This window comes from Thermobia domestica, chromosome 2, assembly GCF_964235325.1.
Source record: "Thermobia domestica chromosome 2, izTheDome1.hap1.1, whole genome shotgun sequence".
Taxonomy (NCBI): domain Eukaryota; kingdom Metazoa; phylum Arthropoda; class Insecta; order Zygentoma; family Lepismatidae; genus Thermobia; species Thermobia domestica.
In genome coordinates, this window is record NC_137455.1 from 31,032,323 (window position 1) to 31,055,797 (window position 23,475).

Consider the following 23,475-nt stretch of genomic DNA (forward strand, 5'->3'; position numbering starts at 1 on the left):
CTCATAGTATATGTTTCTACACATATATTGTTAAATTGTCTTGCATTGTTAAATTTGTGTACATGCTTGGTGAGTTTCTTTTTTTTAGTATAAACAATTCTGTCATCTCTTGAATTGTGACATTATTTTCCGAAAACTGATAGATTCAGTCAAACGGAAGTGAATAAATGTTGGTTCTGAAACTTATATGTATTATACTGAGCATATTCGGCATCACGATAACACATTTTTCCCCCTAAAAGGAAATTAATGAGTTAGAGAAATAGTAAATAAGTACTCAAGGTAAAGTGACAATTAATATTATTTTCACTTTCTTACTCAGCATTGTTTAGCTGTTAATTACAAGCGAATGAATATTTGTACAAATAACAATTTAAGTCACTAATCTTAAGTGCGTTTCTTATGACCTTTCTGTTTGGTAAGAATATGTCTTCCTTTTCCCGTATTGGAACACTTTAGAGTATTTTTTGTAGCACGGATTAATATAGGGTAATAAATATAATTCCACTGAAAGTCAAAGATGGATTATATCTCATTTGAAATACATTTAATTGCATGGAAATATTAAAATAACATAAAATTAGCACTGGTCAATAAGAAAACTACAAATCTAGGATAAGTTTCTGAACATCAAAGAAAATGTGAAGTCAAGAAAGCATTGCTAAAATATGTGCAACTCTTAACTCAACTCCACTTAAAAAAAATTCGATTATTATTAAAACTTCTATTTCAATGCAAGCATTTCTTTATCATGAATTTATATGAAATAATTAGATTTGTGCTAAGTGAGATATGAATCGTCCCGATCCGAAATTATCAGTCTCTACATGTGCATTCAAAACTCTGGAATTTTAAGGAAGCGCACTATTTCTCACAGTGCTGCTAGTAATAGATGTTATTCTAATTCCTCAGTCAGGCAAGTTGTTCTAAAAAGTAACCTAAATAATACGTGCGGTCATCTCTTATCCACATTTCATAATTCCTCTCTAAGGTAATTTAGGTACAAATATTACCGTTAGATTTTGCAATTCTTCAAACGCAATACCTCACGTTCTGACAACCCTACAGTCATCTATAAGGTGTGGACTATAAGAAGACTTACACTTAGAATGTGCAACGTACAGTGGTACAGTGCATTTATGAATATTTTTCTTATATATATATATAGGGGTAGACAAAAAATAAAAAAAAACAGTTCATACGGGACACGTAAGTTTGGCCCTCCACTGTACAACATATGGTGTGGTTGCCGATCTTTTTTTGTCCTCAATGTGCCATGTGGACCTCTCTCTCATTGTCAGCAGTAACCAGTTCACCTGTGAGTGTCGTGGTGCGAAAGTGGTGAGGTAAAATGGGCGACCTAACGGATTTACAAAGAGGCATGATCGTTGGTACCCGCCTGGTTGGAGCTTAAGTAGCAACAGTGGCGAACATTGTGGGGGAATCGAAAGGCACTGTGTCCAATGTAACGATGGCATACACAATTCATGGACAAGCGACGTCTGCAAAGCACGACAGTGGTCGAAAACAATCGTGTTAGATAGGGACCGTAGGGCATTAAAACGGATTGTAGCAGCTAAAAAGAAGACATTGCAATGAAAATTACGTCTGAATTCAATTTTGGTCTATAGAATCCGGTTGCATAGTAAACAGTGCTACAGGAACTTCATAAAATGAAAATTCATTCAGAGCTGCTATCGCCAAACCCCTGGTCACAGCAGTAAATGCGAAGAGGCGTATCCAGTGGTGCAAGGATCACAAGGCGTGTACTCATGAGCAGTGGAAACACGTAATGTTGTCTGATGAATCGACCTTAACCTTGTTTCCAACCGGTCGTGTTTACATATGGAGAACACCATCGTAGGTCTATGATACAGACTGTCTGCTCCCAACTGTAAGGCATGAGGGTGGTTCTGTTACAGTATGAGTAGTGATATCGTGGTTTTCTGCAGGTCACATCATAGCCTTCCTAGGAATGATGAATGCTAAGGCGTATGAGACAATTTTTGGGGAGCAGGTTCTACCCATGGCCCAAGTATTGTTCCCTGGGTGATGCCTTCTACCAAGATGATTTGGCACCCAGTCACGCTGCAAAAACGGTGAAATCATGGTTTGAGGAGCATGAATATCAGCTATCACATCTCCCCTGGATCCCATAATCACCAAATCTGAACATCATTGAGCCATTGTGGTCTGAGTTAGAAAAGTGTTTTCGGTATCATTATCTTCCACCAGCATCCCTTAAGGAACTGGAGCATGGTTTGGAGGAACAACGGTACAAAATTATAGGCACCACGATTCAGAAGCTGTATACGTCCATTCCACGTCGGATCCAAGCTGTTTTAAATGCAAAAGGAGGCCCCACAGCATACTAGGTATGATTTTCACACTTTTGAAAACGTTTCAGATTTTTTGTTAAACCCCTGTATTTATATATTATATATATATATATATATATATATATATATATATATATATATATATATATATATATATATCAGTTCTCTTTAGTTAATTTAGGGCCGCGGGGCTCAGAGGTAGAGCGTTCACCTCTGGTGCTTGGGGTTCCGGGTTCAATCCCAGCTCCCGCCAAGTGAACTTTGTGGTGGACAAACACCGTGTGCGTGGGTTTTCTCGGGGTTCTCCCGTTTCCTCCCACTTTCCTCATTCCACCATTTCATTCATCTCTCATAATCACCGTCTCCTTTAGCCTAAGCGGCATAATCGTGGGACGTAAAACTCAAAGATTTCATTTCATTTTTCTTTAGTTAATTTAAGTTAGCACCTCACGGAACATTTTAACAGTATTTTCTTAGTCTGCTTCTGGGGGCCGCGGTGGCTCAGTGGTAGAGCGTTCACCTCTGGTGCTAGGGGTCTCGGGTTCAAACCCTGCTCCCGCCAAGTGAACTTTGTGGTGGACAAACACCGTGTGCGTGGTTTTTCTCGGGGTTCTTCCGTTTCCCCCCACTTTCGTCATTCCACCATTTCATTCATTACTCATTATCACCGTCTCCTTTAACCTAACCGGCATAACCGTTGGACGTAAAACTCAAAATTTCATTTCATTTTTTTTTCTTATTCTGCTTCCTCAAGGTAAGCTTGTTTAATATTGACAAGCTTGTTTAATAGCTTTCTCTAACCATTCAATAGTAACACTACTTGATTTTGAGTCTAGCGTCCCTTGCAAAATCTAGGTTATGTGAGACGTTGTTTTCAGCTTAACGTCACATTCGAATTACAAGAGTTGCTGCCAATAATTGAACCTGGTCTTCCTTGCCAAAGGCGCATAAGTTAACTCAATAACTCTATGATACATAGTATAACACAAAACCTTTTCCGCATTCATTTCAATAAATACTAATGCAATGTAAGTTTTAAATTTCTTTCTCTGTTTGGGAATTTCTTCCACAATCCTTTTCCTTTACTACGCCGCCAAGTATTACATTCTTGGGTGTTGGATCAAGTAAACGCATCCGCCATTTGATGCTTTCTATTCTTACGAATCAATGCTATCGAAAGTTTTGACTAAAGTACATTAGTCCCTTACTGACTAAACATAAGGGGAAGTGTTTCTTGCGACCATGGGTTGAGACATTAACACGTCACGAAACATTTATTAGTAATTCGAATCGGTGTTCCACAACTGGTACGCTGGAAAACAACCACTCCTTCTATTGTGATATCATGCCATTACAGCTGAGGAATGATGGTAACTTCAGGATTGTTATCCATACTCTTAGTACAGTTATGTCAGTGCATGTTACATGCCAATTTCAAGAAAGCCTTGTCTGATCTGACCAACTTTCTCCAAACGTTATCTCTCAAAACCGATTCAGACACATTTTAGTTGTAAAAAAGTAGAAAAAATAAATACCATAATTATTAAATCCAACAATGAATTTAATAACAGTCCTTAAAATGCAGGTAAAAATACGGAACACTTGCTTGAAATTACCGTTTGAAATAACAATTTCGAAAACTTGGAACGAGGAGTGTATGTACTTCGTTGCCCAACAGTTCCAGATTCCCGTAAAACTTCGTAACTTGTCTTATATTTGAACATTTTTCTTAACAAAACTATATATTTGTAAGCAGAGGAATGATTGGTGTAGCACAAAGTTCGATCTTACGATTTATATGTAGGTCTATCTTTTTTAACAAAAAATCTCCCATTGCAGAACGACAAAGATTCAATTCTGCATAAACGTAATGTCTTAAAGTATAGAAGACCCCCGAAACTTTTCAACCCTCCCTAAAATAAACTTCATGAGTGCGCACATGGAAGAAAGCAACAATGAAACAAATGTAATGTTACTTTTTTCCTACTCGGCACATACAATAATTTAGAATATACGTAATGCCCTCTCACAATTTCTAAATTTTGTGCTTCATATCACGAAGCCGTGGAAACCGTTCAATTTCCATTGTATTTTATATTTACTGATTTTTTAATGCAATATATATATGTCTTTCTTCAAAGAATCACAGTCCGTTCTGAGAGACCTCCAACCTTTTTGTCTTTTTTATCTTATCTACGTTGGTAGTAGTTTCATTGTAGAAAATTTAGTAACATATAGAAATTAATTTTCAGTATAAATAAAGTGTTGGTTGTAATTTTCAGTATAAATAAAGCTAATACAATACTCAATTTTTCAGATTTCATTTTATAGATTTAAAATCATGCCGAATATCCACCTGAATTATTATTATTATTATTATTATTATTATTATTATTATTATTATTATTATTATTATTATTATTATTATTATTATTATTATTGAACTTCCAAATCGCCGTATACATACTTGACGGAAGTCTTCTAGTTTGGCTTTGACCACCTGTATATCGACATGTGTTAAAGCGAAATTGGTAGATGATACTAAGAAGAGTTTTTAAAATCAATTCAGCATCCTCAAAATAAGTTCGATCTCTTTCTTTAGCCCTCTGTTCAAAATGGAAATGGTTAAAATGAACCATTTCCAGTTTCAACATTCGTTGCCTTAGAACAAAATCAGTAACATGTGGCAACAAACGGATTTTTTTTGAATCGATTCAACGACTCGAAAGTAGGTTTGATGTCCTCCGTTACCATTTATTCAAAACTAAATGAGTTTGAAAGAACCGTTTCTGGTTTTAACATTGATTATCATAGTACAAAATCAGTAATAAACGCGACAAGCAGACTTTTGTAACCGATTCAGCTTGTCAAGTGATAGTACCATATCTACTACATATGATACTCTACCAAAACTGGAAGTAGCAGAAATTACTCAGAACTTCAGTTTCAATATTAATTTCCATAGAGAAGGTCAAGATATATCAAGAAACGTTCCAGCGGTTGAGCGTTTCAACACAAAGTTCATTATTCTTAGTTGACAATGTAACCATCTAACCATGAAAACTCTTTTTATCCACCAAAGGGAAAGTGGTTTAAATAAAGAGTTTTCGGTTGCAAAACGGATGGTCACTAATCCGAATCGGTAACTGATACTTGCAAAATTATTTTTATATATAGATTAAGCAGTTAAAGAATACGCTGCATTTTCTCTATTATCCCTCTATTCAAAACAGAAGTGGTAGATATGAACCTTTTCCATTCTTAACGCTAATCGTCATAGAACAACAGCAATATTGGTTAGGTACTAGTATTTCTTTGGAGTCGATTCAATGTATCAAGAAAACATATCGTGTTACCATAACATTTTGGTAAAAACCGAAAATGATAAAAGCTTAGTAGTATTTGAGGTTTCGGTGTTAATATGCTTAGAGTAAAGATAGTAAGATATGTTGAGAAGGATTTCATGTAATCAATTAAGCGTGCCAAGAATGTGTTCTAGATTTTTCGTTAACCCTATAGTCAAGAATAAAATGTTAGATATCAACCCTTTGTTTTCAGTTTTAACGTCGGTCATCATAGAGAAAGAATACAGTCATAATTAACGACAAGCAGCTTTGTGAAGTCATTGGAGGAAGAAATATCTCAGTATAGCACACAAATATGTATACAATATTCATATATACATAGAATATATATATATATATATATATATATATATATATATATATATATATATATATATATATATGTATATATATATATATATATATATATATATATATATATATATATATATACAATATATACAGTACTAATGAATATATATAAGAATGAAATAAGTAAGAATTTGGCTTTTATGGAAGCATAATTAACTTTTGTATTAAATAAAACAGTAAGATTTACATGTTTCATATGTTTTTGGTGTTCGTTTCCCATTATTGACATTAGTTTGTATCTTCAATCCTACATATGAATGTAAGAATACTTGTAACCTCAGTGAGTTTTAGCTGCAAAGTAATTCCAAATCATAATCTTTCCGTCTGATGTTAATGCAGAGAGGATGGTAGAGGGTGGTTATGGGGAGTGGCACTCCTAATGGTAATATCCACAAACACGACCCCACAGCGTAACATACAAGCTGTATTATAGTGTTGGCAAAGTATTTATATCAAGACCGAAAACAGTGCATTATAATAAAAAAGGATGCCTGAACAGAATCTCTGCAATCTGGTAGCCGCAAGAAATTAAATCTGACGTTGTCACTGTCTTGCAGCAGAGTTTAATATATTCATTTTATCATGCGCTTAGATTTGAAAAAAACAACACATTGTTTGTAGTATTATGTATATATATATATATATATATATATATATATATATATATATATATATATATATATATAATACTACAGCCCAAATAAAATATGAATCTTATATTTTTCTGAATTTCCAAGATATTTGCGGATGTGAATCATGCGTATTAATAAATGTTTAACTTTTCTTCGAAAGACAATGAGATACGAATCATGAATATGTGATAATTATGCTATACCTCCAAAGTAAAAGTCTACAATTTCGTTTAAAAATGTTTTGATAAGATTTTATATAAGCTTACTAAATTTGTGTAATACTTTACTTTAGATATGGTTCTGAAATACAAATGCAATAATACTGGTTATTAAAATAACATAAAAACGCTAAACTCTCTAGAACATCGAATGAAATGTTCCTTTTACAACAAATTATGAATTCATTTTTTGTCATTTCTTAAAAATATACAGCGAAAGATCAAGCTATTCATTTTGTAACTCCTCTTACTTTGTGCCAAACGAATACTTTTGAGTATTATATATTGTAAAATTAACTTTTTCCGATATAAATAAACACGTTTATGATGTATCTATTACCTACAATAATATGAACATACATAATAACGTCTGAGGAAGGTTACGGCACGTCATGTTATAGAAACTGTTACGAAATGCTTTATTTATAATAAAGAAGTGCATACTCCGGTCCGAAAAATATTATGTAAACATACATTCTGAGGAAAATATTAAATTAACTGATCGCCGTCATCTCTTATACATATTTTTAAGTATTTCTCATCATAATAAAATTACGAATAAATAAATATAAGTATATTACAGGTATACACAGAATTCAAGTCCATGAAAATAATCTCGGTTTTGCCGTTGATATTTAATAATTTCTGTATCAAATAATTGTATTATAATGAGTAATAGAATGTGTTTGACCATCGTGTTCGTACAACATTAGACATATTTTATATATGTTACGTCTGGATCAATTTTACCCAATATTGGCACAAATATTACTTGCTATCTCGTAAAAATATTTTCCAGCAAAGACAACTCAACCATACTTAGGAGGGGCGGGAAAGGGGAATATATAATAATGATCAAAAACAACCGATATTCGTGTCAAATATATAGGTTTCGGTGTCCATAAGCAGATTGGTGACAGTTTCGATGTCCTTTAATTCTAACTAATGTCTCACAGTGATGGTAAGACCCCATTTATACACTTGGGGAAAGGGTATATAAACAATGATTGAAAATGGTTGAAATAAGTGTCGAATCCGTAGTTTTTAGAGACGCTTACCTAAACAGTGAGACTTCGGATGTCATTTAAACCCAAATATAGCCCGTATTGCTGCAGCTGAGAGGGAGTGGCAAATGATAACATAATTGAAAATTACGAATATTAGTGTAAAATCCTTACTTTTTCGTGGTCCACGAAATCTGATTAGTACCAACGTTTTTAGACCCTTTAATCATTTTAAATTATGGCTTTTTTTAGGTATTTTGTACAACGACTTATCAAAATGAGATAGTCGTAAACCTGGTTCGTTTGCTGAGATAAAAATCCGAAGTGGTAGAATTTCTTTGACATTAAAAACATTAGCTTCGATATTTAAATACCATTAATCTCACCTTTTTAATAAAACTGACAACGTCTATAAACGATGTTAAACTGGTTTATTATTTGATATAACTTAAATATCCTTTTCTTAAAACTGTTAAGTACACAAACTCACTGACTAGGTAACCATAAAACATGTCCATATCAACAACTATCCCATAATAATCATTTACATATATTAAAAACATTCTTCTTTTGTTAATATGAAATGAACATTCTACTAAGTATAGTGCATATGTATGAGTACTTTCTGCCCAAGGTACAGGTAAATATTACACAAACCAAAGTATTTTGTTATATAAAAATGTCGCTCGACAAAGGGACTGAATATAAAAGTCATGAGTAGGCTTGGCTTTTATCTTCAAGAACCACTGGTCCGTTTACATTAATGTTCGTACATTACATATGTCCATCATATTTTAATCGCACCTTGTATATCTATTCATTATTTTTCACATATACATATATATATAAATACATTCATAACAAATCTTTCATTTCATCAATATTTATCTTTAATTACATTAATTATATTTATTTCATTATATTATTATTACATTTTCTTATTAAAAATATCGTCGCTTATTTAATTAATCGTCGGAGAGTGCGATTTCAAAAAATGTAAAGGACAAACGTGGGTTATAAACAATCAGAGCGCATTATATGATAAACAAGTTAGATGTTGCATTTATAGGTACACATCGTAGCACTAAGATGTTATAATAAAGAATAATTTCCTTCAAGGTAGTCGTTGAATAATTAATTTTATAGAATAGAGCTTCTTTTTAACATAATCTTTGACAATTAAATTTTCAACACAAATCAATCTAATATAAATAATCTTTGCTTTTAATTAATCATAAATCGAATTATAATTCTTCACATTAACAAGAAAGAATAAAAATCATTTGAAAATTAATTTTCCAGTCTACCTAAACTCTACTTAAGCATTTCAAGTATTTTTAAGAATCGTTTTCATTATTGATATTAACACATAAACTTTAAAAATGAAAATTTACAAGAATCTATAACTAACATGAATTTAACCTAATTTCATTAACGGTAATCAGGTTACATTCGAACTTGCATACGGTTCTAATAAAGTGCACTGTACTGCGCTATCATGATTAGGTTCTACATTATGTTGTACATGTCTTTCATCGTGATTTTGATGTTGATATGAAGTCCCATCTCTTGATCTCCAATTACGTCTATCCACGTAGTTCGCTGTATTTCTGGAATTTCGCCATACATTACGTCGATTTTTAAATCTATTTTGACTATATGGTCTAACATACGAATTGCTACTATTAATTAGGTTAGGCGGATTCCCTACATAACCTTGCCTATTGTGCTCATTTTGATTGCTAGAGTATACTCGGCTTAGGTTAGGTTCTGTATTATTCACACTCCGAATATTTAAATTCCGAACAGGCACCAAATGATCTGAATTATTCTTATTTTTACCCATTCCTGATTGTGGATTCATGGCATGGTATTGAGTTTCGTAGCATTGGACAAGCATCAATAAATGACTGAAACTCATACACTGTGTGGAAAATAAGATCTGTTGCAGTTTAAATGGAAGCAAATTTCGAATCGATGCTATTATTCTCGATTCCGATTGCAAAGGATTAACGACCTTTAATTCGTTGTAGACATTTACAACAAACTCTACAACAGATTTGTGCAATCGAGGATTGAAGTGTTGATTTCTAAGGGTGGCATCTCTATTTGCCAGCAAAAAGTCATTTTCATAATTTGCGATCAATGCCGCTTTGAATTCCTCATATGTACTAATGTGATCACGTATTGCCTTAAACCATAAGGAACAAGGTGGGAGTAATACATGGGGTATTAATTTCATATATTGTGATCGATCGATAGACATTATATTGCATTCGTCTTGGAATTTCTCTAAGAAAGAAGTAGCATTCTCATTACACTTACCACTGAATTTGCTCATAGCTCGAATTTCACTCATCTTAATACTTAATTTTACCTTCTTTTTCTCATTCCTTGTTCTTGTTGAGTGATAGTTCCTATCCGTGACATGCGGTGTCGTCACACCATCTATGTTTCGCTCATCAGTACTCTTCGGACAACTTTCTTCTAGTATAATATCTTCATCAGACCCCGGCGAAGGCGAGTTCATCTCTGGTGAGCGGGGAAACTCAAAGCGATCACTACCCAAATTATTACGGTAAATGTTGTCTTTGGCCTGTAACATTTTAATCTCTTCCTGAATAGTAGCTAACAACTGTGTATTTACACGTATGTTATTAGAGTTGTTGCTAACCTGGATCTTTTGCTGTTTAATGGAAGATTCTATTACTTCTAAATCTTTTTTTAAAGCACCAATTTCTTGGGTTTGGTGATTGTGCTTTTCTTGACAATCATCGGATATCCTTTTTAACTTTTCCTCGAACTGTGAGGATATGTCGTTCACCACTTGGACAATTGTCTGTTTCGTTTCATCTGATTTCTGTTCTATCCGTCTACTTAATTCTTCATATTGCTTGTTAGCTTCGTCAAACTTCAGTTCTATCTTATGTTCCATGGTCTTGTTAGATTCGTTGAATTTCTGTTCCATGGTCTGCTTTAATTCTTCATTTTGTTTGTTAGCTTCGTTGAACTTCTGTTTCATGGTCGTGTTAGATTCGTGGAACTTCTGTTCCATGGTCTGCTTTAATTCTTCGTATCGCTTGTTAGCTTCGTCAGACTTCTGCTCTATGGTCTGCTTTATCTCGGTAGACATTTGCATTATTTGTCGCTGTACAGCTAACAAGAGTCGATCCTCTGATGACAAACCTGGTGTTACACTAGTTTCACCTTGGTCACTAGTATTTGATTCCTGCTGCATTGTTTCGTTGTCCATTTTTCTTATGATTACTTTACCACTTCGCAATATGGTTAAGTTCGTATTCATTAACTGTAATATAAAAGTAAATTCAACCTTACTCTTCTTCGGGAATTGAATTTACAAAGTCCCGGGTGAGGTAAACCAAATTTTTTATACCGACTTATCAAAATGAGATAGTCGTAAACCTGGTTCGTTTGCTGAGATAAAAATCCGAAGTGGTAGAATTTCTTTGACATTAAAAACATTAGCTTCGATATTTAAATACCATTAATCTCACCTTTTTAATAAAACTGACAACGTCTATAAACGATGTTAAACTGGTTTATTATTTGATATAACTTAAATATCCTTTTCTTAAAACTGTTAAGTACACAAACTCACTGACTAGGTAACCATAAAACATGTCCATATCAACAACTATCCCATAATAATCATTTACATATATTAAAAACATTCTTCTTTTGTTAATATGAAATGAACATTCTACTAAGTATAGTGCATATGTATGAGTACTTTCTGCCCAAGGTACAGGTAAATATTACACAAACCAAAGTATTTTGTTATATTTGTAGACTTTCACTCAATCATCTATTGCGTCAAGACTATTTATCTTAGGATCATGGTTCATACCCCGTTTTGTTTCTATTAAAGCAGTGTTTCCAACCGCGTCCGTGAGATGTCCCTAAAGCGTACCAAATAAAAATGTTCGCTTACAATGACAAAAAGGTTTTTTTTAAAAAAAAATCTCTTTTTTATCGCGAATATCTCTCCTTTGGTATAGGGTATGTTCATGCGAATGCTACGAAAAACACTTTGGTTTATGGTGAAGAGATTAGATACAAAGAGTGGCACTGAGATGAATAGTTTTGATGCTACAGCCGATTTACATATTTTTCCTTGACAATAACTTTTTAGTGAATGTCTATACTATCATCATCATCATCATCAAGACTGTTCATTGTGGCAACATGAATTGCATCTCGTTTTCTTTGCATTAACCAGTCTTTCAAACGGTACCACTCGCATGTACCATAGTGGAGAAAAGTTGCGAAAAAGGAAACATTTGTCAAAAAATCCCCTTTTCCCCAAATTTGGGTCCCTCTAGCCGGCCTCTGTGTCAAGCAACAGAGCCCCAAAAAATCTCAGACATACTGCATGCTATGTGTAATAACTGTACAAAGTTTCAAAAATAGGAGAGGACAAAATATGCCCCATGTTCAAAATGGGTTATCCGTTGCTCACATAGGGGAAAGCTGGTACTTGCAAATTTTTCCCTCCCTTATATTTCAAGAAATAACACTGGAGCGTCGTACAGTTATTACACATAGTATGTAGTATGTTTGAGATATTTTGGGGTTCTCTTAGTTGATACAGTAGCCCGCCAGAGGGGCCCAACATCGGGGAAAAAGTGATTTTTGACAAATAGTTCCCTGTTTGCAAATGTTCTCCACTATGGCACATGCTAGAGACATACGAGTGGCTCCGTTTAAAAGACTGGTCATGCCAAAGAAAACGAGGTACGTATCATGACTTTAGTGATAATACTGTAGATACGTTACTAAAGTAATTGACTAAAATATCTAAAAAATGAAAAAAGTTAAGATGTCGAGATTTTTGTGACACACGTCTGTTGACTGTAGCAACATGAGTCATACCACGTTTTCTTCAGCGTAAGTCAGCCTTTGAAATGATACCACTCAAATGTCGCCATCGTGTACCTGTAAAGAAAAAATGGCGAAAAGAGCATTTTTCTTTTAAAAAAAACAACAACTTCTCAAATATTCCCTTTTTTTAACACCATCGTCCATGTTTGTGACCTCACAGCCCCCAGACAAAGCAGGCGAGGCTGCAAAATTCCCATAAAAAATGTTTGATTATGCATCCATATTTGAATAAATGCAAAAAAACGGTCTAAAAAGTTTACTGGGGACATATAAAACAAATCCCGAAGGTCGCCACCATGGCACAGGTGTTGTGTCATCATAATTTAAAAGGGTTAAGTAGAACTTCAGCTACCAGTTGGGGTAAGATCCCCTAATGTCCCTAGGGGGAGTGGAGTAAGGACATATAACTTTGATTAAAAAATACCGATATTAGTCTTGAATTTATAGTTTTTGTGTTCGGTTATAAGTGATACTCCCGACAGAATTTAATCTCATGTTCTGTCTGCAGCAGGGTAAATTCTCCTAACACCCCTGCGGAGAAAGACAGGAGTTGCATATAAAATGATAGAAATTTGTATAAAGTTCATAGTTTTGTAATGCCCTTTTGGGGGCAGTTCTGATGCCCTTTATGTCAAGGTTGAAGCACAGTTAGGAGAAGGAGGAAGAGTTCCATGTAAAAATGATCGAAAACGTCCCTTACATCTTACTACCATCCATTACTACAGGTTTGCATTGGTGTAAAATCCAGACCCAGGAGTAGCATTGTGGACAACAAATGCAAAATGAATGCAATGATTCTTAGGTGATAGCGTTATTATGGGAAAACAAATGCACAACGAATTTAATGATTGCGATATTATTTTTCGTGCGAAATTGGGTAGAAAGAAATTGAAGAAAATGAACGAATTAACATATATTACCTTCCAGAACTGAGTGAAATTAAAAGAGACGCAGTATTCCCACAAATTGTGGATACGGAACTGTATTTTCTTTAATTAGGAAGGAACAAGGAGATACTCATAAACTTTGCGTGGACGGTAGACTTCTAAAACGGAAAATGATAATTTATAAGTGATGTTCAAAAGTAAATTTAAGACTGCTCTAGAGCGGTGAATGAGGGAAATGTTTATGTTTCCAAAGATAAAGCGAAGTACGAAATAAAAAAATGGAAAATATAAGGTAACTAGGCAATTGATGATTTCTGAATAATTATTTCTGGTGGCCAACTCGAACCTCATGCCATTTTCATATTCTCCAGTTCTAATTTTTAAGGTGCACAACAAGAAGGAAATTTGTAAAGGAATTATATTTTATCAACAATTATTACGAGTGGTATGCCAGAATGTGACACCCCTTATATATAAATTGTGTTTATATTTTGTTCCTATACAACTTTTTAAAGACACCAAAGGTAATAATAAAAGTGCGAAAAAAAATATGAAAATAACCAAATAATGTTAAACCGAATCATCATTTCTATTATAATAATTACATTGCCCGAGTTGTTAGCAGACTCAGAATATTTCTTCTTTTTCCACTCGATAATGTTAAGTTGCTGCGTACGATATCTAATTGTTTTTTTTCTTAAATATTTGATTTCCAATTACTTGTGCCAACAATTAATCCTTATAATTTCCAACACTTTTACCTCGTACGCAAAGTTAAGATCTTATTTTCCATACCCTCTAACATCTTTTTTCTTTATCATACTTGAATGGCCCCATCCGCGAAAAAGGATGCTTGTTTATATTAACAGTTGATTTTCGAAAAGTTGAAAAATTCTCAGTTTTCCGACTTATCTTCTTCTGAGGTAGGTTGTATGTTACATTATTCATCCTCGAATGTGTCTGCAAGATTTCTCCAATTTTCGTTGGATATCTTGAGATTCTCTTCATCAATTTCACAGGGTACAATATTACTTAGAATATTTCTAGAAGCGACATCGACCCAGGATTCCCTGTTAGGATCAATACCGTTTATCGAGTATATTCTCAGTAAATTTCAATGTAAAATGCCATTTAATTCCTCAAGATACTTTTTTTTTTATTTAAGAAGACTTCTATGATGTGTCGGAAAGTAATACGTTTACCATTGTTTAGTATAGGAAGATTGAAAAGTTTCGTATTGACACACGAGTTCAAAGTGATTTTTACGTCCACATTTGAGGCAATGTTTCACTATGTCGAACAATCGCCTTTTCTGTGGTGTTCCCCACATAATATACACCTGACTATCGTCCGTAGCAAGGATTTAGGAGAGAACGAATTTGGATTTTTTCCTTAGTTTAGTAACCTTATTGATATCGGATGTGACGGCGCGGTAAACACAGGAGCATTTAATGGTGTAATTCGGGTGCTTGAATGGAAACTTCAGACACCAATCCAATGGATTATCTGCTCATTACATTTCAATGAGTTGCCATTACGGCACCTATTGCATTCAATAGACAAGCCGTCTGGTTCAACGTCTTACAACGGAGACATTTGAAAAAAATTGAAAGAGTGCGAAAAGCATTCGCTTGTTCCCTTTAATAATATTGAATGTGATTTGCCAGACATTGATCCTGCCACCCTAAGGTCTGATCAGAAATACTTAATAGACATTTGCACCACCATTAATTGTGGCGTTTGTTCTTTAGATCTTGCAAAGCGTGAACCGGGAACGTTGAATTTGTCCCGTTGGCTAACAACTGACAATCGAATACTGAGATTGTATGTATCTACATCAGACTCATTAAATGAGTAGCTGACTTTCGTTGTCTTCATTTTGAGAGTATATGCACCCTCATGGTCCCGTATTAAGATTCATCAGTTCATAAAGGACAGTTCTAGACACCTGTGGCATTTTATCAGCACATCTCGGTACTAGCCTAAGAAGTATCGTGATATAATTGACACAGTAATTTCTCGCAACGCATACTTTGCAGCTTTAGAAAACTTGCTTTTGGCCATATTAACTGATGAAAGATGCCATATGAGGTCGGCGGATTATCAAGGCAAAGGAAACTCCAAGATGGAAATTGTGTTCGCAGATTCATTATTCCTGCTGTTAACTTTGAAGATAAAGACTATGTAGATCTCATTGACTGGCAAGTTTGTTATGTGACATCGCCTGCAATTCCCAGATTTATAAAAAATCATGAATGTCTGAAGATGATAAAGAACTATGTTCCAATGGAGGGCTGAGACTTTATTAAATTTCCTTCATACACGCAAAAAATTGAGAGGATTGTGAAACTAATCAGTGAAGACTGGAAGAACAGTTGAAACGCAGAACACGGATAAACTTATTAGAGCAATACTTGAATCCAGAAAACGAATGTCAAAATTTGAGTCCAAAAAGATTACAAACGATAATATTTTTATAGTGTGTGTACTTGAAAGATTCAGTAACGTTTCTATTCTCATTACAATAAGGTAAGTGCAACGTGTATTTATTCAAAAATTTTGCTTTAAATACCATTATTTGGTGCCTTTGAGGATGCACACGTTACTAACCTATACTTATAAAACATTGCACAGTTGTTGTTTAAAACATAACTTTTAAGTAATACCGCAAATCGATCAGCGAAATCTCTATCACTATTTTATGTATTTTAAGTATTTTATTCCTACTTTCAAACGTTCGGTCTATTGAGTCGCCAGAAGATACTAAATCACAGCTATGAAACATTGCATACTTTCAGTTATGGTATTTCACCACTTTTTCTCTCCCGCAAAAACATCTAAGATAATTCGAATTTTTCCTCTTCCATTAGATGACGTAAGTGTAGCATGTATTTATTTGAAATTCGGGGCTGTTGATACTAACTTATAATTCCAAACTTTTGTGCAGGTGTTGTTGTTAAAAAATAGTAACTGTTAAGCACTAACGCAAACTGATCAAATGATTGTCTGATTATTTATTGATTTTTGTATTTTAAGAACTTTTAGTCCGATTTAGGGAACTTTAAGCCTATTGAGCCGACCGAAGATATCAATTCAGTGCTGTTTGACTTTGGACAGTTTTCAATGGTGGAAGTGCACAACTTTTCCGTACTACCCCAAGAAGATCTATGAGACTTCAACTTTTTCGAGCCGCCTTTTTTCAGGGTGCAGAAAATGGCCCGGAGCGGTCCATTATCTCGCGAAGAATAAAGATCACCAAAACAAAAGTAACACTTGTTAAATTTGTGTTAAAAATCTATCCAACCATACCAAACTCAACACCCTATCCCCATCCCCTTCCGTGGTACGGCCGGTAACTAAAAGTTTAAATACAAACACATATTTCTTATTGCATATTTGGGTTCTCCAGAAAAAGTGACAGTGTTTTGACAGAAGATTGAAAAGAGTGTTATCGCAGATGGTGCTTGAATCGACACAACGTTATGAGAATGCGAAATGTCAGTCCCGTGCTCTGTGGCCGTAAGGTTAGCGTACCGGCTTACGGAGTCAGAGGTTGTGAGTTCGATCCAAGACAATCTCCTTTCTTTTATTTTCCCAAATAAATTCCATATGTTTTAACTTCAATTAACACTTTTTTGAAGTTACTCAGAATACAAATTTCGATGGTTGTTTTGCAAACTAGCTTTATGAACTAGTTGTTAGTAATAGAGTTACCTAAAACAAAAACAAACCATTTTTGTCACCATTTGTATTTTTCTGCAAATATGGAAAAATACTTTTTTTTACCGAAGTTAAAATGTATGAATTCATTATTTAAGTGAAAAAAGCACATAAAATGTTACTCTGTGCGGGAAACGAACTCAGGACATCTGGTTCCACATTCCGGTACGCTAACGTCATTGCCACAGAGTATAATGCCTATATATCACACTCTCATAACATTTTGCGTTCCTTTTTCGTGTGTGTGTCCACTGATGTGCGGTTCGTGAAGGCACTGTTACTTTTTCGTGGGCCAAATCACTGTTACTTTTTCTCGAGAATCGAAATGTGCAATAAAACCTTGGCGTTTCCATTTAAAAGTTTAATGTTACCCCCAGTACTCCCAAAGGGGGTGGGGATAGGGAGTTGTATTTAGTATCATTGGATAGCTTTTTCAAAACTATTAAAAACATGTTATTTTTGTTTTTCTGATTTTTATACTTCGCGAGACATTGAACCGTTGAGGGACCTTTTCCGCATCCTGTATATATATATATATATATATATATATATATATATATATATATATATATATATATATATATATATATATATATTGTAATATGTATACATATTGTAATTATTATAGGAAAGATTGATTTTCCAAAATTACTATTTTATTTAATCGATTGCAGGAAAGATGGCAATAAGGATACTATTTTGACATTTATCACAAAACGCCTCAGTTCCTTTGAAAACTGGAAGCAATACTATGCAAGATAAACTAGTTAAAATTACAACTTAAAGTTATTCACTAAATGTCTATATTTTTACTGAGACAAAAGAATATGTTTTATTAATTCTGTGTACCGTATATAGTTATAATAAAACTTCCTTCTAATTGGAAAACAAAGTAAACAACGGGGATTTAGACGTAGAGCACTCACACGTGTGTATTTTTGAATGAAGGTGAGCTAGACATCTATAATCAGATGTGTTTGGCTCATCTATATTTTTCTTTCAGTTGCAAATTAAGTTTACTTCAAAGAAATTAGAGTGCCTGACAAACACTCACAAGAGAGGGTCCCACAAGTTGTCGCTAAACTCTGATTGTAATATAGCACATCTGCTAGAGCATAGTGCGAAATGCAAATTAGCAAAATTTAAGCTGCTATAGACCAGAAGCATAGGAGAAGCAGGGCTTCAAAATTTGAATATCCCAAAAATTATACCATGAAATGATGAACATTTAAAGTAAATATCTTGAAACCCGTTAACGCAATCAAAACAAACGTTGTAAATATAATCAGCACAAAATACCCTATGGAAAACCACACGAGTTTAGCCATAGGTGAAGCAGTGTTGCCAACTCAGCATAAAAATAATTTTGTTTCAAATAACACCATATACAAGTGTGCACAGATTTAAGACACACGATTATCACTAAACATAATAGTGAAGTGTAGCGATAAATTGTGGAACACTGTTGGTGCTACGTGTGCCGAAAATGTAAATTGAGTCTGATATGCCACAACAGAAAGCAATAAAGAAATCTGGGTTTCATAGTATGGAAGTAGTCTAAATGCATAACACCGATAGTATAACAGCAAAATTTGAGCAATATCACAAAATTTTGATGCATTTGAAAAACGAAATTGAGTGATGCCATTTTTGTGTTCTTTGACAGTTCCGAAGCTATATAAGGCAGGGCCCATAGTGTAAAGGATTTCCCGAACCAGTGTGACAAAGGAAGATAACAAAGACATGTAAGGTGGAAAGTACAACGAAAACATGTCCGAGGCGGGATTGGAACATACATCCATAATATATCGGTCGTCTAGTCTTCTAGACCATAGAGCAACTAAAAACGCAATGAGGTAGTAATAAAATAAGGATACTTCCGGTGTACAAACATAACCGTATGATTATACGAAAGGAATTAAAAGAATATGTCACTTAACACGAAAGACAAACCAAAAAAGTCCTCTTCCAAATATTGATATTACAATCTGAGGAACCAGTTTACAGAATTGGAAAACACCTGTTTCTTTCATCGCGTTTTTCATTTTGTTTTCGTGAGTTGTCTGCTTATTCATCGACACATTGAAGTGTAATGTAGACCCGTCTCCTTTCTCTTATGTATTCCTCTGTTGCCACATATCAGAGTTCCCCATTGTACATTTTCAGAATACGTAGTTCCAACAGTGTCCAACACTGTACCACTACACTTCACTGTTATGTTTAGTGATAAAAATGCGTTTTAAATATGTGCACAGTTGTATATGGTGTTATTTGAAACAAAATAAATTATGCGCAATTGGCAACACCCGCTTAACCTTTGGATACACTGTTCGTGGTTTTCGATAAGGGCATTTTATTCTCATTATATTGTGCAACTTCTGTTTTGAATGCCTTAACGGTTTTCAAGATATTTACTTTAAACGTGCATTAATTCCATTATATAATTTTTTGGATATTCAAATTTTGAAGCCCTGTAGCTCCTATCTTTCTGGTCCATAGCACCTCAAATTTTGCTCATTTTCATTTGCCATGTGTTCTATCAGATGCGCTATATGGTAATCAGAGAGTACCTACAAGTTGTGGTACCCTCCTGTGTCAGCTATCACTAATTGTAAATTTTAAGCTGGTGAGCACTACATACAATATTATCCAAGTGCTAGTAAATTACCATTGTCATTCCACTGGAATGTAAATTTCATCTTATCTATATAAAAATCTATAGTGTGAATAGGACATGATAGAAACTTACGGAAAAAGGTAACTGAGATGGATAGGTTATTCAAACATGTTACATATTTGCAGTTAACTAATTTCAAAATAATGAACATTATTAATTTCAAGTGACAGATATTAGGATATGAGTAATTTGATCAGAACAAACACAAAAATATCCTAAGCATTTGCGATGCAATCTAAAACGTTACAGCAACTCCATAGATCAAAGCTAAAACGTACTATAAATCTTACCTCAGGTCTCAAAGTGATAGTTGGGTGCGCTAATCGCATTGAAATATTGTGCTTCTGTGCCGTTCTTTTGCAAACTGTTGACTCTCGCAGAATGTTAGAAAAATTATCATGCCGTACAAACTTCCTACCAAAACTTAAAGAACAAAATAAGGACGGTTTTTTAACATTGAAGAATTTTTTTTTATACTCTCAAGGAAACATTGTATACTACTCACTATACTAAGAGCCCATATTACCAGTTTGCATAAATGCCGAAAACTATTTTTGAATTTGTAAGAACAATGAAAGACTTAGCACTACTTGAAATATCTAAATAAAACTATTATAAAGATAACCAAGAAAGTTCTTTCGATTTTTGTAGAGGTTTATGTTCAATGTTCCCTCAGTACATTGAGATGAATGCGAATGGAGATAATTCAAAGGTTAATTGTTGGTGTGGATATATCCAACATACTACCAGGTTGTGGCAGTTCACTTACACTGTGAACTTGCGTAAGAACAAAGTGAATATGGGACCTCCACAGAGCATCATAAGGGTGTGTATGCTGTACGAATTGAAACTGGGGTCAAACACCGCTGCATCGGGTCGGAATATATGCCAGACCATTGTAGAGGGTCTCGTGACTACGCGGACTGTGCAGCGGTGGTTTAATAACTTTAAGGATGAAACACTCGATGACGTACCACCTGGAAGACCAACACATGTCCAAAATGAAGGTCTTCATGCATCAATTAAAGCGAACAGTGGACAGACATGTGGAGAGCTGGCACTACAATTCAGTGTGAGTGGAGAAACCATTTAGCAGCAACTGCATCCTCTTAGGAAGCGCTAAATGTTTTGTCGCTGGGTCCCACATATATGATTCCGGGCCAGAAGTCAACATATGTTTCTATCCTGTCTTATCTGTGGAAGGAGCAATTTCTGAACAGGGTTTTGACGTTCGATGAGAAGTAAGTTCTGTTCTTCTCTCCATGTCACCTTTGGTTAGCGATCCATGAACCTGTTCCAAAACAGCCAAATCAGTACTGCACCAGAAGAAGGTCCCCCTGTGTGTTTAGCGGACTGCTCTTGGCATCGTGTATCGGGAACTGCTACCAGCTGGTCAGAGCTCAATACAACTGTGTACTGTCAGCAGTTGACCGTGTTCAAGATAAACTCAAAACTCTAGAATCAACACGTTTGAATAGCAAAGGAATCCACCTGTTACAGGGCAACGCTAGCCCACAAGACTAGGAAGAGTCCGGACATCATTCTACGTCCTTGTGGGAAACACTATTGCTTCCGCCCTCCTCTCCAGACATTGGACCGTGCTATTATGACTTGTTCAATTCCTTGGACAACCATTTTAGATGGCGCCAGTTCAAATCTCTAGTAGAGTTTTTAAACGTACTTGATACCTTGTTCGCTTCACGGCCCACCACCTTCTTCCGCGATGGAATCCATGGCCTTCTAGAACGTTGGCAGAAGTTAAGAAGATGCTGCTAGGGACTACTTTTGATCTTCCAGGTACCTCTTCGGTGACATATCGATGTTCGAAGGTGGTGGATGAAAAACGACAGAACTTTATTTGTTATTTTGTATAATTCGTCTCGGCTAAAGTCAATCGTAACAGGGGAAGATATTTATCCCTGAGAAGTAGCGTGGTATGGATTATAAGTATACTAATATTTGGTGGGTGGTACAATTACAACCTTGTTATTATTATGAAACGTGTAATTGGAAGGAAGCAAAATTATCAAAACTGAGATATAATAGATACAACGCGAGAGAAAAGTGAAACATTTTATTTTAAAAAGAACATTATGATCACCATATGTAACGGAAAGCTGTGTAAACTTTTCGAAGTGTTTCTCTAAAAAAAACTCATTGAAGAAGAACTTGTGATGTTTATTTGAGATTTTACATCGGGATAAACCAGCCAGCTCTTAAATCAAAAATGCATTTTGTATGATATGATCTAATGTTTAGTTGAACTTTCCACTGTTATGAAACGAGGCTGAGCAGGCGGTTATGATAAGATGGATGATCATTGGTGTTATAGTGAATTTGAAATGAAACGGAAGAACTTTAAAAAAACTCACTCACCCTATGTTTATCTATCACAAACCTTCATTGACACGGACTGGGTTCGAACCTGGATGAGCGTTCAAGATTAACTACAGATGAACGCTCTAGTACTGAGGTACCATACCTTCAGTAAAATATGGAATTAGAATGTCACGGTATAGTTAAGGTACACATCAACATCGAATATTGTTTAGCTGGTTATTGTAGTGTTCAAATGTCTGCAATATTCACAGAAGAAATAACTAATATTATTCTACACCTAGATACCTACAGATAGTTCAATCTATATGTGGAACAATATTCTGGTTGTCAGTAGTTTTACGTAACGTACAAAGACATAATCTTTAACTTAGAGTCACTTGAACGAGAAGCGAGATAAGTCGCAATAACTTTATGCAATAATAGTTTAACAAATTGACTCCATTAATCAATTCTTTTAAGGTAATTATTGTAGGTATATATTAGAAACTTGATTAAAGGAGGCATTGTCACGCATGTAACATTGTTATATGATACTTTGGTTTGATACTCAACCTTACTACCACGGGGTCTTATATGACCCCAAGCAAAGTTTAACAATGCATAATTCGTGTACCTTATTACATAAAAAAATGAAAAAAGTTGGATTTTCATATTTCCCTAAGAACTCCATGTTTATACATTGTGGTACTTTTGTTATTATGTGTGCCCAATTTTTTCTACGTCCTGCAATCAATACCATTGGGGTCATATGGGACCCCAGCAATTATTAATTAACTTTTGTATTTTCCGATAGATGTCAGTAATTCCTAGGAATGACTTTTGACACAAGTCGCTCTTCAATTATTTTCTCGTATGTTTGAGAAGCACCATGGCATCAAAAAGCTATCTTGCGAAGACACATCGAAAATTTTGAATTAAGAAATCATTGATTCTGACTTTTCGCCGAACGATCCTACAAGTGATGATACTTTATCTAGTGACGATGCTGAAATAGATGAAATGTTGGACTATAATGATATAGACGAATATGATTCAGATTC